Raw genomic sequence first — 16,932 nt, 5'->3', positions numbered from 1 at the left:
TTCCCTACCCAAGCTCTCTCTTTTTGCCTGCTGCCATCCAGGTAAGACGTGGCCAGCTACACCTTGCCTTCAACCATAATTGTGAGGCCTCTCCAGCCATGTGGAACGGTAAGTTCATTAAACCTCTTTCTTTTGTAAATTGCCCAGTCTCAGGTATCTCTTTATCAGCAGTGTGAGAACAGACTAATATTCTGGGACAAAATTTGACACCTGAATGTGAGGTGCTGCTGTAACAAAAATCTAAAACATGTTGCATTGGTTTTGGTACTGGGTGGAAGATAGGAGCTTGATCTCGAAGAGCATTTTACGAAAAATTGGAAAGGCCTCCAGAAAAGTGTTAGAATCCTAATGCCCTTAGGAGCTGTCAATAAGGGCATGGAAGAAAATGAAGGAAATGCTATTGGAAGCTGGGGGAAGTAAGAGTCCTCTTATTGGGTGGGAAGTTTAGCAGAATTGCTCTTTGCAGTAACATGGAAAAGAGGAAATCAACCTAATGATCTCAATGATAGCTAAGATTTCCAGGCAGTGTTGAGAGTGCCTGTGGAGAAGCGTGAGATGAACTAAAGGGCATACTGTTCAGCTTTCGAGTAGAATTTAGATGACATACAATGTAAAGGGTGAAGAACAGTCTTTTTTTCCCCAGCAAAATGTTCTCACAGAAAGGGCCTCAGAACAAAGAATAGGTAAAATTTGGAGTTTTTGTTAAGATCTTTAAAAGATCTAAAGTGGTACTTTATAAAACCTTACAGACAGACAAAAGTACCTCTAAGGATCCCAAGGGAATGCCTTTCAAATACCATGACTTCCACAAATAATACAGCTTCTAAGAGTCATAAAGTCTTAGCTCAAAAAGATTGTGCTTATATGTAATAGAGTGACACCCAATATGATTTATTTTTAAAAATCCAACAAATATTTAAAAGTAATTTTTCTAAGGGAAACACCAGAAGTTTGACCTAAAGGAGGCATCTGGACTCCAACTATGAAGGACAGGAAGAAGAAATCTCAGGTACAAATCAGGCCCCTTTGTATAAAAAAGGAAGAATAATTCACAAGGAAGAGCCAGGAACCATGGAGAACAATTCCCAGAGATTAGAACTGAGCCCCTGTCAAGGAACTGGCAAGATGTGTCCAGTTGGATTGCAGAATTGTCTCATGCTCAGTACATTCTCTCCCACTTTTAGAATGGGCCTGTCTATTAATCGTTATCCTATACCCATCTCACCATTGTATGCTGAGTGTGTAGAGGGCAGATGACTTGTCTTTGTAGTTCACTGGTCTTTAGATTGAGAATAATAATATGCAACTTGCTGTATCTGAGGAACTTCACCTGAACAGCCTCGAGTGTACAATCTGATTAGATGACAAGGTCTCCTACAAGCTTGAGTATAGTGAGATGAGAATTTGTGGGTTTCGGGTGGGGTTGAGTGAATTTTGTATGTGAGAAGGATGTGATTTTTTTGTGGTTGGAAAACAGACTGTGTCAGACTGTATATTCCAAAGCTGACTGCAACAGTATCTCCTGCCTCATGTGTTCTTCTAGAACATTGTGACAATCTTCCTAAGATATAGAGTCTAATTTTCCTTCCCCTGAATTCAGGCAAATTATTGACTCCCTTATAACCAATATATTATGCTGGAGGTGACAATTCCTGTCTTCTGAGGGTAGATCAGAAAAGAAAAAACAACTTTCCTGGAAAATTCATGTTGGAGTCCTTACCAAGTCTGTAAGCATTTTCAGTGCCCTGGGCTGCTATGCTGCTGATCCCTATGGAGAGACAACATGATTTCATATGGAAGGTGGGGGTAGAAAGAGAGAAATAGAAAAAGGAAAAGAAAAAGAGGGTGCCTGTTCGGTTCCTAGCTTCTCCAGCTCTATCCACCATCTGACAGCAACCTAATAAAACAGACCTTGTGCCAGAATTACCCAGAGGACCCTTTTCTGAATTTCTAACAGGAACCATGAAAGAGACTATCAAAAAAAAAAAAAAAAAAAAAGATTATTGCTATTTTAAGCCACAATATTTTGGAGATAGTTTTAAAATCAGTAATATACAGCAGAAGAGTCGTCAAAGGAGGGAAACTAGAATACTGAAGCCTCTATCAATTGTGTCTTATGAATAATGTTTGAAGGAATTTGGAGTTTTAACATGAAGAAAAAAAGTATTGGGGTATGTATTTGGCCACATTGTAAATTTCCTCAAAGTCTTCAATATTTATTTATTAATTGATTTGTTTATCTTCAACCATGTGTTGAAAGTCAAACACTTCTTTAAACACTGGGAAATAAGGCATTATTTTCTATGAGTGCCACCTTGGGAGATATGACAGCCATGAAAACAAATCATTATAATACAGTTTTCTGGACAGGATATTTAAAGTATTTATAAGATAAAATGGTGGCATAGAGAGTGGGTAACTATTTGAAAAGTTCAGAGAAACTTAACAGAAGAGATATTACTAACTTAGCCTGCTTTCTCTCTCCTTCCTTTTCTTTCTCTCTCTCTCTCTTTCTCTCTTTCTTTCTTTTTGACAGACTCTCACTCTGTCGCCCAGGCTGGAGTGCAGTGGCGCCATCTCACCTCACTGTAACCTCCGCCTCCTGGGTTCAAGCGATTCTCCTGCCTAAGTCTCCCAAGTAGCTGGGATTACAGGCATATGCCACCATGCCCAGATAATTTTGTACTTTTTTTAGTAGAGACAGGGCTTCACCATGTTGGCCAGGCTGGTCTTGAACTCCTGACCTCAGATGATCCACCCACCTTGGCCTCCCAAAGTGCTGGGATTACAGATGTGAGCCACCATGCCTGGCCCTAACTTTGATTTCTTAAGGCAGACATTAACAGATGTATATGGATGTGTGATAGAACATTCTAGAAAGAGTGTGAGACCTTACTATTTCCCTGTTTTCTTCTCTTCCCGATCCCTGTTCTTTTCTTTCTCTTATTTTATTTCAAAACTTGAAAGGCAATTTTCTTCACAAATATAAGAACTCACCGGTGAAGCATGTGTTGGCTGCTTTGTCTTCTGTACCATGAATTTCTGTTCATATTATTACTTCATTGTTTCTTCACCTTATTGACTTGAACACTAATCTTATATGCATCTTTCTCTAAGTAATGCTTTAGCTGCTTACCACAAAGTGTGATTTATAATGATTTCATTATTATTATATTTTAATATATTCTAATGTTCAAAGTGATGTATTTTCTGAACCACAAAAATCTCAGTGCATGTCTTTTAATAATGTTTTAAATTTAAATTTTTTACTTTTAAACATATTTTTTTCTTTCTCACTGTATTACAAAATTGTTATAAATTCTATTTTGGTCAGAAAAAAATCTATTATTAGTATTTATTTCTATTTGAAAATTTGCATTTTAGCCTAATACCTGGTTAATTGTTGTAAATTATTCACTGTATTTTGCTAGAAATGCCATGACACAAAATGCCACGGGCTGGTGGCTTAAACAACTGAAATCTGTTTTTCAATAATAATGGATGCCGGAAGTCTGATATAAAGTTGTTAGTCTGGTTAGTTATTCTGAGTCTTATCTCCTTGGCATGTGGATTACAGTCTTCTCTGTCTTCACATGGTCTGAACCTCATCTTGTCTGTGTCTTGATCTCCTCTTCCTATAAAGATACCAGTCATATTAGACTAGGGTCCACCCTAATGATCTAATTTAACCACAATTACCTCTTTAAAGACTCTGTCTCCAAATACAGTCACATTGTAAGGTACTGGAGGTTAGGACTTCAGCATATGAATTTTGGAGGGGACACAAATTCAACCGATAACATGCACAGATTTTGAAAAAAGGTTTGCATCTAAATTTCTTATGTGGAGAGATCTATTTATGAGTATTATTATTATTACTATTAGAGACAAGGTCTTGCTCTGTCACCCAGGCTGGAGTGCAGTGGTGGAATCATAGCTCACTGCAGCATTGACCTCCTGTGCTCAAGTGATCCTTTCACCTAAGCCTCCCGAGTAGCTGCCACCATGCCGAACCAATTTATTCACTTTTTGTTTTAAAATTTTAATAGACACCGAATCTCTCTATGTTGCCCAGCTTGGTCTTGAACTTCGGGGCTCAAGTAATCCTCCCACCCCAGCCTCCAGAAGTGCTGGGATTACAGGCGTGAGCCACTGTGCCTGGCTTATCTATATTGTATCAATCGGTCTTGCTAATTGTGTTAAAATATTTTTGTCCTTATTAATTTTTTCACCTTATGAAGATATTCATGGAAAAGTTGCATTGAAATCTCTAGCCATATGAATTTGTGCATATCTCTATATAATTCTATCATTTTTTGTTTATACACTTCGAGGCTATGTTATTACCTGCATACAGTAACTTTTATAATACCATGGTAAATATTTCCTTTTTCTTTTTTCCTTTTTTTTTTTTTTTGAGACGGAGTCTCACTCTGTCGCCCAGGCCGGAGTGCAGTGGCCGGATCTCAGCTCACTGCAAACTCTGCCTCCCGGGATTCTCCTGCCTCAGCCTCCCAAGTAGCTGGGACTACAGGCGCCCGCCACCATGTCTGGCTAATTTTCTTTTGTATTTTTTTAGTAGAGATGGGGTTTCACCGTGTTAGCCAGGATGGTCTTGATCTCCTGACCTCGTGATCCACTTGCCTCGGCCTCCCAAAATGTTGGGATTACAGGCGTGAGCCACCGCGCCTTGCCAATATTTCCTTTTAAAAACGTTAGCAGATGTATTAGTGAGGGTTCTCTTGAAGGACAGGACTAATAGGATAGATGAATATATGAAAGGATGTTTATTAAGGAGTATTGACTCACACAATCACAAGGTGAAGTCCCACAATAGACCCTCTGCAAGCTGAGGAGCGAGGAAACCAGTCTGAGTTCCAAAACCTTAAAAGTAGGGAAGCCAACAGTGCCGCCTTCAGTATGCGGTGAAGGCCCAGAGCCCCTGCCTGACAAATCACGGGTGTTGGTCTAAGAGTCCAAAAGCTGAAGAGCTTGGAATCTGATGTTTGAGGGCAGGAAGCATCCAGCACAGAAGAAAGATAAAGGCCAGAAGACTCAGCAAGTCACCTCATTCCACTTTCTTCTGCCTGCTTTATTCTAGCTGTGCTGGTAGCTGATTACATGGTGCCCACCCAGATTGAGGGTCTGCCTCTCCCAGTCGACTGACTCAAATGTTGATCTCCTTTGGCAGCACCCTCACGGACACCCCTAGCAACAATACTTTGCATCCTTGAATCCAATCAAGTTGACACTCATTATTAACCATCACAGCAGAGTTTACCTTTTCCTTTAGCAATATATATTTTTATTAAAGTTTATGTTTTTGGACAGGGGCATCACTATTTTTGTTAGAGTTCTTTTGATTTATCTTTTTCATTTCTTTAGTTTCAGCTATTTTGTTTCTTTATGGTATGTCTCTTCTGAACATCACATTGGCTCGATATTTTTGTGGCTCAAGCCTGTAATCCCAGCACTTTGGGAGGCCGAGACGGGCGGATCACGAGGTCAGGAGATCGAGACCATCCTGGCAAACACGGTGAAACCCCGTCTCTATTAAATACAAAAAACTAGCCGGGCGAGGTGGCGGGCGCCTGTAGTCCCAGCTACTTGGGAGGCTGAGGCCGGAGAATGGCGTGAACCCGGGAGGCGGAGCTTGCAGTGAGCTGAGATCCGTCCACTGCACCCCAGCCTGGGCAACAGAGCGCGACTCCGTCTCAAAAAAAAAAAAAAAAAAAAAAAAATCTTTTAACTAGTATATAGTCTGATTACTTATTATAACTGCTAAAATATTTGTTTGATTCTTTACCTTTTGTATTTGCTTTATTTTTTCCTTTACTTTTATTCAATTAGTTTACTCACATTTCTTTATTTTACTTTGCCCTGTTTACCAGGTTGAAGCTGATGTACTTTATTTTTATTATTTCAGTGGTTACACCTTACATGTTTGATGTGAATGTTTGGCTTATAAAAGCCTAATGTTAATTGCTACTTGTATCTTGTTTAAAAATATACAAGATTCTTATAATGTTTGAATTCTGATCACCTGCCTCTCATTTTATGTATGGTAGTCCCACCTTATTTACAGGGAATACTTCAAGACTCCCAAGCGATGCCTGAAGCCTCCCTGGATAGTACCAAATACTATATATTCTATGTTTTTTCCTATACATACTATGATAAAGTTTAATTTATAAATGAGGCACAGCAAGATATTAACAACAACCATAGTAAATTAGAACAATTATAACAATATGCCGGTATCACTACTCTTGCAGTTTGAGACCATTATTAATTAAAATAAGAGTCACTTGAACACAAGCATGGTGATACCAAGAGAGTTGAGGTAATAATCAAGACAGTTACTAAGTGATTAAAGGGCAGTGTGGATACCTGAACAGAGGGATGATTCCTGTCCTGGGTGGGATGGAGCAGGACAGCACAAGACTTCATCAGAATGGCACACAACTTAAACCTATGAATTGTCTATTTCTGAAATTTCCCACTTAATATTTTCTGACCTCAATTGGTCATAGGTAGAATCTGAAGAAAGCCAAACTGACTACTGTTTTGCTGCTTCACAGCATTTTAATTTCACATTATTTTTATAACATGATATGAATCATTATATTTATTATTTTATAAAGTTCATAAACTATAGACAGAATGTTTGTGTCTCCAAAAATTCATATGTTGAAATTCTAATTCCCAGTGTGATGGCGTCAGGAGGAGAGGCCTTTGGGATATTATTAGGTCATAAGGGTGGAGTCCCCAGGAATGGGATTTGTGCCCTGACAGAAGAGACCCAAGAGAGGTCCCTTGCCCCCTCCTGCCATGTGTGGATGCAGTGAGAAGATGCTTTCTATGAATCTGAAGCAAATCCTCAGCAGATACCCAATCTGCCATCACCTTGACCTTGCACTTCCCAGCTTTCGGAACAATGAGAAATCAATTTCTGTTGCTTACAATCCATCCTGTTTATGGTATTCTGTTAAAAACAGCCTGAACAGATTGACACCATACTTATATTTACCCATATGTTTAATAACTTCTGCCTACCCTTCTTTGGAATTCAATTTCCTTCTTCGAGATTCAATTTCCTCCTTCAACAAGTATGACCTTTCTTTCAGTGAGGGTTTGTAAGAAATAAGTTGAGTTTGCATTGGGTAGAGAATAAAGTTATTTTATCTTTACTCTTGTGAATATTCTCAGATATCGGTTATTTTATCAGGACTTTGAAAATTGCTTCATTGTTTTGTGGCCTTATTGTTGCTGTTGAAAGTCTGCTATTGACTGGGCATGGTGACTCCTTGCCTATAATCCCAGCACTTTGGGAGGCCGAGGCAGGTGGATCACTTGAGTCCAGGAGTTCGAGACCAGCTGGGGCAACATGGAGAAATTCAACCCCTACAAAAATTACAAAAATTAGCTGGGCATGGTGGCACATGCCTGTAGTCCTAGCTACTCGGGAGCCCAAGGCAGGAGAATCTCTTGAACCTGGTAGGTGGAGACTGCAGCAAGTCATGATTGTACCACTGCACTCCAGCATGGGTGAAAGAGTGAGACCTTGTCTTAAAAAAAAAGAAAAGAAGTCTGCTATTAGAGGCAATATGTCTTTTCTCACAGTTAATTTCTCCTTATCTTTGGTGTTATGAAGTTTTTATCTAATATATTGAGGTTTGATGTTTTGTTTTAATTCTGCCTAAAAACTCGTTGTGCTTTCTAACTTTCTATGCTGAAAAATTCTCAGTCATTATTCCTCAAATATTGCTATTTCCTATCTCATCTGTTCTCTTTTTCTGGTATGCCATCTATACACCTAAGGAAAGGACAATCATTTCCAAGAGATTCCTTTTATTTCAGGCTCTCCATGTTTTGGACATAGGGTATTTTTACAACGTTACATAAGCCCTTAAAAGAATGCTTATTTTATTTTACTCAGTCACTTTTAGGTATTGGCAGCAGAAGAGTTTTAGTTTCACTGTCTGGAACCAGGGATTGGGAACTAATTTTCAAACCTTCTTTTTTTTATGGTAGGAGAATCTTCTAAAACATAATACTATTCAAAAGAACACTATATAAAACAGGGAAACAGAGGAAATGCTTAGGTTAAAGTGAATATACAGTGGCACATCTTCCTTTTCGTCTGTGATTCTTGACATCACTCCAAGGAGCAGTAGAACTCCAAAGAATACACTTTGCAAACTTCTTTAATGGGATGAATTTATTTTCATAATCTTTTGACATAAGCCTGATGCCACCAAATGTGCAATGGAATTGTAGTTGGGTGACCTGGATGATAGTCTCAACTCTGCTATTAATTAGCTATGTTAAAATAAAAAAAAACTTTAGACAAATTACATTTCATGGAGTTTAATTGAGCAAAGAATGATTCACAAATCGGGATGCTCCAGAACCAGGATAGATGTGACTCGGGAACTGCCACATGATCAGAAAACATTTATGGACAGAAAAAAGAAAGTGACATATGGAAAATGAAAGCGAGGTAAAGAAAGTGCTGGGTTGGTTACAGCTCAGTGTTTGCCTTATTTGAACATGGTTTAAACAGTTGGCTGCCTGTGATTGGCCAAAATTCGGCTGCTGTGATTGGCTGAGACTCTGCTACTTGTCATAAGAGCAGGGGCAGTCTCTTCACGCTTCCAATTAGGTGACAGTTCGCTATGTATGGAGAAGCTTTTAGGCCTAACTTAAAATACGTAAGGAGGAATCTTTAGGCTATACTTAACTGAACAGCCATATGACCTTAGACACTGCACTCAAAATCTCTGGAAGTCAATTTTCTCATTTTTAAAAACAGACTGTTGGACTAAATGATTTCTAATTGCCCCTTTTTGAAATATTCTAGAATTGTTAGTGTTCAACCAAAAACTCTTTCTAGCATAATATTCTGAAGATACCAGGAATAAGAATGCTATTCTAGTACTAAGTTAATTAAACACAATTCTCTCTACTATTTATACTCTCAGGATTATTCAGCAATTTATTGTATGTAGTTTGACCATATGATATATTTAAAATATGGATTTAAATTTAGACTTTGGCTGAACATTCAGAAATTAAATCCAACCTATAGCTATATATGAAGCTTTATGATTAAAATTAGCTTAAGTGATAAAAAAAACTTATGCATACAGCCAATTTTAAGTTTAATATAGGTGGAAGGGAAATAATAACAAGGATGGATTTTGAAAAGATGTTTGTAAGAGAAATTCCTCATGAATCTTATTCTTCTTTCAGCCACCACCACAATTGGTCACAGTATTCAACATCTAAGAAAAAGTCTTCAAAATACAAATTTCTCTTTGGTAACTATGCCAACATTCAAAACAAGAAGATTTTTAGGAGGGCTTCATTTTTTTCCCTTTTTACTTTTTGGCAGTAATCATTTCTGCTTCTGAAACAAGTTCATCTAAGTTTATTGTACTACTCTGCCTAGAGATTAGGTCATAACATAAGTTAGCTCTGTTGTAGCTTATTTAGGATACAGCCAATAGCAGTAGAAAGAGAACTGAAAATGTTAGTATAATACAATGTTAAATTATATTTTGCAAACTTTAGCTTAAAATGTCCCTTATGTTATCATGTAGTTTTCTTTCAATTACTCTTTGAAGCTTCATTTTAATGATCAAATGCAGGATAAAACATATTCTTTGTAAAATCGGTCAGACTTGGACTTGAAGTTGATGCTGTAAATGTACAAAAATTGAATTTGAAACACTTTCAATACGTTGGGTTATACTAAGGAGGTCCATACTGAGAAAATACACATTTGTCCAAATTTTGGATGTAATTTCTTGCCTTTTTCTGTGATTCAATATTCAAATTGATTACATTAGATTTGCGCACCTATAATTATAATATTTTATCCCATACTGGACTTCTACTTAGAAGCTATTCATTTAAGATGGTGTTTAGAATTCAGTTAGCTAATGATTAAGCATTCATATTTTAGTATTTTATTAAATTAGAAGTAAATGACCCTAAATTCACATGTAAAAACTCAAAATGATGAATTAGGCCTATTTTATGTCAGGAAGTAATGTTTGTTATGCAGTCCACTGGATTCTCAGGGAAACTAGAGTAAAGAGACCTCTCTCTAGGAGTTAACACCTCTCAGGCAGAAGGACTGAACAATCTATCAGGAAGGTCAGATTTTTAATCCCAGAGAATATTTAGTCAGGAAGCAATAGGTTTTTGTTCACTGTGCCCACTCCACTTGCACCCATTGATGTGAACAACCATAGGATAGAAACCACTGCAACTGCAATAAAGCACTTGGTGGTTTTGCTCAGATTTGTTATAAAAATAAAGGAAACTGAATTAAAATTCTTATAACAGTTCTTACGTACATATACAAATGAGCAAATGTTAGCTGCTTTGTAAAATTCTTTATATAAAAAGAATTTCGTATACTCTAATTTGCAAATCGTTTTTTGAAAGAAAAATAACAGGCAGACTCACGTGGTAATCTTTTTAACAGGTTCTGGGCCACTTCAAGAATAGGTTTTTTTTTTTTTTTTTCTGTAAAGTTTTCCAGTTTTTATTGGCAGATGTTTCTTATCATCAGATGCTATTAAGTAGATACATTAAGATACACATCAAGCTTTGGTATTCAATGAACATTAGAATCTTTCAAAATATTAGATACTAGAAAAATGCTTCATGGTGAAGCCAATTAAGTCCATTCCAAATCAGAAATACTTTATAAGTTTCTTTAGAAGTTATTCTTTCAGCCTATACCAGCTTAATAGAAATGCCTGAGTGATTCAATTAAATCCTGTCAGTTGTTGCGATGGCATGAATCTGCAGATATTTCTTCAGTCAGCTTATCTTATATGCATTCTTTGCTATTGTTACAGAACATAACTTTCCTTTTAGGGACAGAATTTTGTAAGAGATTCTTAATGGTATTACTCAGAATAAATAGATGTCATGTCGGTGAATAATGTTTATAGTCTGTCAAACACTACCAAGAAATTTTTCTTAACCTAAATTTCCCGTAAGGGCAAAGAGAGGTGATTACATAAAAATGCAGGCTAAATTCTAAATTCATGGTTTATAAAATAAATTAGTTTCAAATATCTTTGTAACAGAAGGTAGTAGGAAGACGTCGAGGTCTTTATGAAAGTGTAGCATTATGCATGCCCGTGCCAGGTTTTCTGTTGTCTCTGTTTCATAGTGTCTGACATAGTGACTGACCACACAGATCAGGCCCAGTGTGGATAGGCTCAGCCACTCACCAGGGTTTGACTGTGTGAAACCGCCATGTGTGTTGGCCAAAAAATTGTGGAATGTCAGCCATTTCATATTGCTCAACCTAATAAGAGTGTGACTGTGGGCAAGTTATTTAATTTCTTTAGGGCTGAATATCCTCACTTACAACATGGAGAAAATAAAGTTTACTTCATAACGTCATTACAAGAACTAAATGTAATATGCACATAAAATAATATGCACCATGTTGAGCAGATAATAGCTATTTCAGTAGAAGGTAACTATTGTTATAGTAACCCTACTGTTACCATAGCAGTAGTGTAGAGGGTTGAGGACCACTGTTATCATGGACAAAATCAGTGTTAGAGAGAGTTCCCTTAGGAAACAACCTGAAGTACCCATATTTCCTTCTTCAGTTCAAGATACCCGAGTTTCTGGGTCTTCCTGAGAAGAGTATGGCTAAGTTCTCATTTGTTGACCCAGAAGAATTATTTCCCAGCTTTATGCATGGGTGTCTATTGAGGTTGCATGTATGGCTTTTATTTCAGTTTGAGGGGACTCAAGACATTGACCAGAAGGGATTTAACCTCAGTATCTTATTTTTGGTGGCTTAAAAAAATTCTGTCCTATCTCACATTCACTAGTTCTTTTATTTTCCAGATTCCCCTTAGGACTCTAGATGCACGGGGAGTGGCCAGATTAATACAGAGTGGCAAAAGAAGAACTTGGCAAAGGATTTGATCACACATTTCTCACCCTCACATCTCCTGACTGTTCCCCTAATCCTGGCCCCACTTCCCCCTTCATGGGCTCCCATCAGGAAACTCCTTGATATCATCTTCGATATGTACCTCATAAAGTTAAGAAATGGAATATTGATAACAACTTTTAACTTAATCTTCACATACCAGAAGGAGACAAATGTGCCCAGCACATAATACAAATTTTAGCTGCTTTAAAAATCGTTTTTACTGTAGCCCTCTCCTATCCCCTGAAGGAAACCAAAGTTGGGGGATTTATGTAATTTTCCCAAAATGTCAGTTAGGAAATGGGGAATTGGCTTTAGGACCCAAGTCTATTCTATCAAAGACTTGTTTGAATGACATTCCCTCCTATATTTACCCATAAAGCCTAGCATTTACTACTCTATATAATATTCACCTATGTACTTGTCTGCTTTTTTCCAAACTGAGGGCAACTTGAAGGTAGGGGATTTTGTTCCTCCTTTTAACTCCAACCCTAGCAAGTATTTTGTGAATAACTGAAAGAGTTTACTTTCCCCATATTCTTATCATTTGATACCTTGCAGGAACTTAGCAATGTTTCTGACTTTTGCTTTCTCCCTGGATATGGCTTTTGGCAACTCTTAGTTAAAATCTCAGCACCTCTCAGAGACCTTGTACTATGCCCTCATCCCTAGCCAGTGCTGTTGTCTCTCAGGTCATAGCTAAAACCAACCCCTTGACTGAGAAGCCCCAAATAATCTATTTGCTTGGTCTGGATTGTGGCCAGGAGTAAAAGGAGAAAAAAATAGAAAGAAAACACAGTCTACTCTAGCAGAGAAATATCAATAGGCACAGAGAAATATTGTAGTAACTGACATAAGAGGTTATGCCTAAAAAGAACGAGTATAATGCTTGTTGCTTCAATGGAGCCATGAATGTCTTTTCAAAGGCTCTGCAGCATTTTACCCGAGAGGTGAGACAAGCATCAGCTTGGTTCAGGTTTGCACTGATGTTCGAAATTTGTAGTAGGAGATAGATTTATTTATTATTTAATTTATTTATTTAGATTTATTTCAGGTTTGAATCAATTCACCAAGTTTTGAAATAATTATATCCCTTTAAGCTTAAAGTTTATTAAGCTAGTGTAGCTCATTTTAGTTTTTGTTTTATGCTTCCACAGAGGTCCTTGGTTACTGTTGAGTGATCAGCCATGGTTGTTATGTTGGAGATGCTACGTTCGCATTTGCTGTCTCTCTTACTACCGCTCTGTAGGAAATCCAGGGACCAAACAGGTCTTTATTATGATTATCAGAACTGTTTACTCAAAAATGTTTATTGAGTGCCTTCTGTGGGCCAGGTATTGGAGGAGACATACAATAACCAAATAAACACATCGTAAGTCAAGAGGGTGATAATTGCTATAAAGGGAAAATAAAGCAGGGCAAGGTGAGAGGGTGCAAGGTAGTAGGCAACTCTAACTGCTTTATATCGGGGGGGAGGTGTGAGATTTGACTTCTTCTGTTGAGTTAGCATTTGGGAAGAAACCAGAAGGAGGAGAGGAATTAAGCAATGTGGTCAACTGGAGGAAGAACATTCCAGGCTGAGAGAACAGCATGTGCAAAGGCCCTGGGGAAGAACACTTGATGTGATTGAGGAACAGCCATGAGAGTAGAGGGGAATGAGTCAGAGAGCAAGTGGCAGAAATCAGTGAACAGATGGAGCCCTGGTGAAAGACTTTTTCCCTTAGAATGGTGGAGGAGTGACATGACCTGCTCAACAGGGGAATGGAGAGAAAAGAAGTGGAAGCAGGAAGACCAGATTGGAGAATGCTGAGAAGAATCCAGTGTATCACAGAGAGTGGTGGCATAGGTTGAGGTAGGACCAGCAGAGGTGATGAGAAGTCATCAGGTTGTGGACACATTCTGAAAGTAATGCCATCAGTGTTGACTTCTGCACTGGAGAAGGACGTCAATGATGATTCCATATCCTTGGGGCTATTCGGTACGGTAGAATTGCTATTAACTGAGATGGAGGAACATTGTTTGAGGAGAAGCTTTCATGCTGAGTGGGGGCAGCAAGGAAAAAGAGCCAATGCATTTTTCATTTTAAAATTTAAACAAATCTAGCTGGCTTTAATTTTGGCATGGAGTCTTACATTAATCTGCTGAGATTTTCTTTTGGAAGACAAATCTTCTCTTTAAGGCAATGAGTATGACTTTTATTCATCATAACTTAGAGGGACAATAAATTGAAATTGGTCATGATAAAATATAAAATCTCTACAGTCAGTCTGTGTATACAACTGCCTCACCTCCCTAAATAACAAGGGTGATTTCGTGGTGTAAAGTCAGGGAGCATATGGTTAATGTAAATACTGAATGAGCTATCTGGGATTTTAAAATTCTGGGCTTAGATTTAATTAATGGGAAGTGTTTACTGAGGACCCAAGTACTAACTTGTGGATGATTTAGATCAGGGATTGAAGAGTGGCTTAGAAGCGTACTGAGAGAGGTCCTGGCTGCTGCGGTGGCTTGGAATATTTTGATGGTTTTCCTGTGACACATAGAGAAGAGATCATGCATGGATGACCGAGAAATCCCTGCTTCCCCTGCAGAGAGATGCTCACTAAGCATCAATGCTTATCTTTTCCTCTTCATGTGAGTAACTGGAAATTATTGAATTTGGATTTCCTTTTTAATCTATTGGCTTGAAGTCCACTTTCTTTAACAACGAAATTGTCCTCCTTATTCAATCAAAGCCACCAGAAACTTGAATCTGTCATAATGTTTAGTCAGAGTAGTTGGGAGGTAATAAAGCCCCCACAATTAATGTTCCCATAGGAAGTAGTCATAGTGACCTCCTCCAGCACACATGCTAATAAGGCTTCCTGTGTCCTTGTCTGTGTGGAACAAATGCCTCTTCATCAACCAAGCACCACCAAGGCTGAAATTAGGAAATACAGCCCTAGGAATAACAGACTTCTATAAGGAGGTGAGACTCTCTGACCAGCAGCCTCAGCAGAGTAATCTTGTTTCTAAACATAGAAGCAATTTTAGGGCCTCTTTCAGGGCAGGGAGACAATTATTGCCAAAACAAATAAGGCAGTGTCTCTCTACCTCCGGCACTGAGTGAATTCCGTCTGAGTAAGGGCTGTAGTTGGAACAGCAGCACATCAGTTTGGCTGGACCGTCCTAGGCTAAGGACTTCTCTGGATTGTCTTTGAACAGTTTAAGTGTGTCCTCTTCATTGATGGATGAGCTAACTAAAGCAGATTGGGAGACACAGGAGGAGTGCTGTGAGCTTCACACCCATTTGCCTAACAACAAAAATGCACTGTATTCACTAGAGATGGAAGACTTTCTTCAAGAATGTTAATAACGTTGGAAACTTCAGGATATAATTTCTAAGTTGTCTCAAAATTCTGATTATGCCCTGAAATGATCACTTCGAATTTATCTGAGTGTCAGAGAAAGATGGATTATGTTGTCGCCAATTAAGTTAGAAGTCTATAAATTGAATAAATGCAGTTTCCACAAATAGCTTTGGTGAACTTCCAGACTGTTGCTCATTAATGATCACTTAAGGGCATTCTTTTGGACTCCATGCCATCTACCTGCATCGAAGTGTTCTTTCTTTTTTTTTCTTTCCAGGATTCTACCTTCCACTCCCATCCTATAATTTAACTCCAGGATCTTCTCTTTTATCTCCACTCATCCATAGTAACTTCCACATTGGAGTTTTAAGAAAATGAGAGGTCAATCTGGCTTCAAAATTCATTTATCTTCTTGACCCTTGCCTTTTCATCTTGACACTCTTCAACTCTGGACAGCCTCTGTTTTCTTTCCTTTCTACTTTTGCTTCTAGGCTTCAAAGCAAACCACAGTGATCTTTTCCACTTTTGTGTACATACTCAAGGTCCTAGACTCACCTCCACCCTCACATTTACCCACTGATTTCACTTTCTATTTTAATGAGAATGCGATCACTTCATGGGAATTCTCTCTACTTCATTCCTCCTGTCTTCTTAATTATTGTCTTCTTTTCTTTATGCTCTTTTTTTTTCTTCTTCCTTGGAACAAAGTAGAAATGCAGTAAACATTTGCTGAATGAATGAATTATTGCTTCTTGATCCCAGTCCCTCAAATGGTAGCACTATGCCCTGCTTCCTCTTGCCCTGTATGAAAACATAATTAATTTTATCTGTCTTAACAGTTTTCACTTTATAAAAGACATTTTTTTGATTATGCTCGTTGTAGAAGGGAAAAATACATTTTTTTAAATAAAATAAAAACTACTCCATACAGAGAAAAACACTGATAACATTTGAGTGTATTTACCTGTTAAAATGTTTTCATGCATTTTTTCAAACTAAATCACTCCTTTGTTTATTTAAAAACATTTCTTTAGGACGCTAATTTCTCTTACTTGTTGCAATGCTTCTTCAATGTGTCATTTAAAGCAAGTCACTTAATTTTGTAAAGCTTAAATTCATGAATCTGTGAAACTAGTAGGACCCATTGTATTAGTCTGTTTTCATGCTGCTGATAAAGTCATACCCAAGACTGGGCAATTTACAAAGGAAAGAGACGTTTAATGGACTTACAGTTCCATGTGGCTGGGGAATCCTCACAATCATGTCAGAAGGCAAGGAGGAGCAATTCATTTCTCAAGTGGATGGCAGCAGGCAAAGAGAGATAACGTGTGCATGGGAACTCCTCTTTTTAAAACCATCAGATGTTGTGAGACTTATTCACCATCATGAGAACTGTAAGGGAAAGACCCACCCCCATAATTCAATCACCTCCCACTGGGATCGTCCCATGACATGTGGGAATTATAGGAGTTACAATTCAAGATGAGATTTGGGTGGGGACACAGAAAAACCATGTCACCCACTTATATAATTATAGTGTGGAGATTAAAGGTAAGAATTTAGTACATAGCCTGGCACATAGTAAATGAAAAACAAAAATTA

The 16,932-nt window shown here is 38.0% G+C and overlaps 1 long non-coding RNA gene across 2 annotated transcripts in view; it reads left to right on the top strand.

Moving 5' to 3' along the window:
• Positions 1-16,932, top strand: part of LOC112424022 (uncharacterized) — a 173,676-nt gene that overhangs the window by 85,427 nt on the left and 71,317 nt on the right. For both annotated transcript variants that reach the window (XR_011620804.1, XR_011620802.1), the window contains exon 4: positions 42-108. This is a non-coding gene — a long non-coding RNA (uncharacterized lncRNA). The remainder of the gene's footprint in view (positions 1-41; positions 109-16,932) is intronic.

Source organism: Macaca nemestrina, chromosome 3, assembly GCF_043159975.1.
Source record: "Macaca nemestrina isolate mMacNem1 chromosome 3, mMacNem.hap1, whole genome shotgun sequence".
In the NCBI taxonomy this organism is placed as follows: Eukaryota; Metazoa; Chordata; class Mammalia; order Primates; family Cercopithecidae; genus Macaca; species Macaca nemestrina.
Note: the sequence above shows the minus strand (reverse complement) of the source record. Positions and strands in the feature narration are given on the sequence as shown.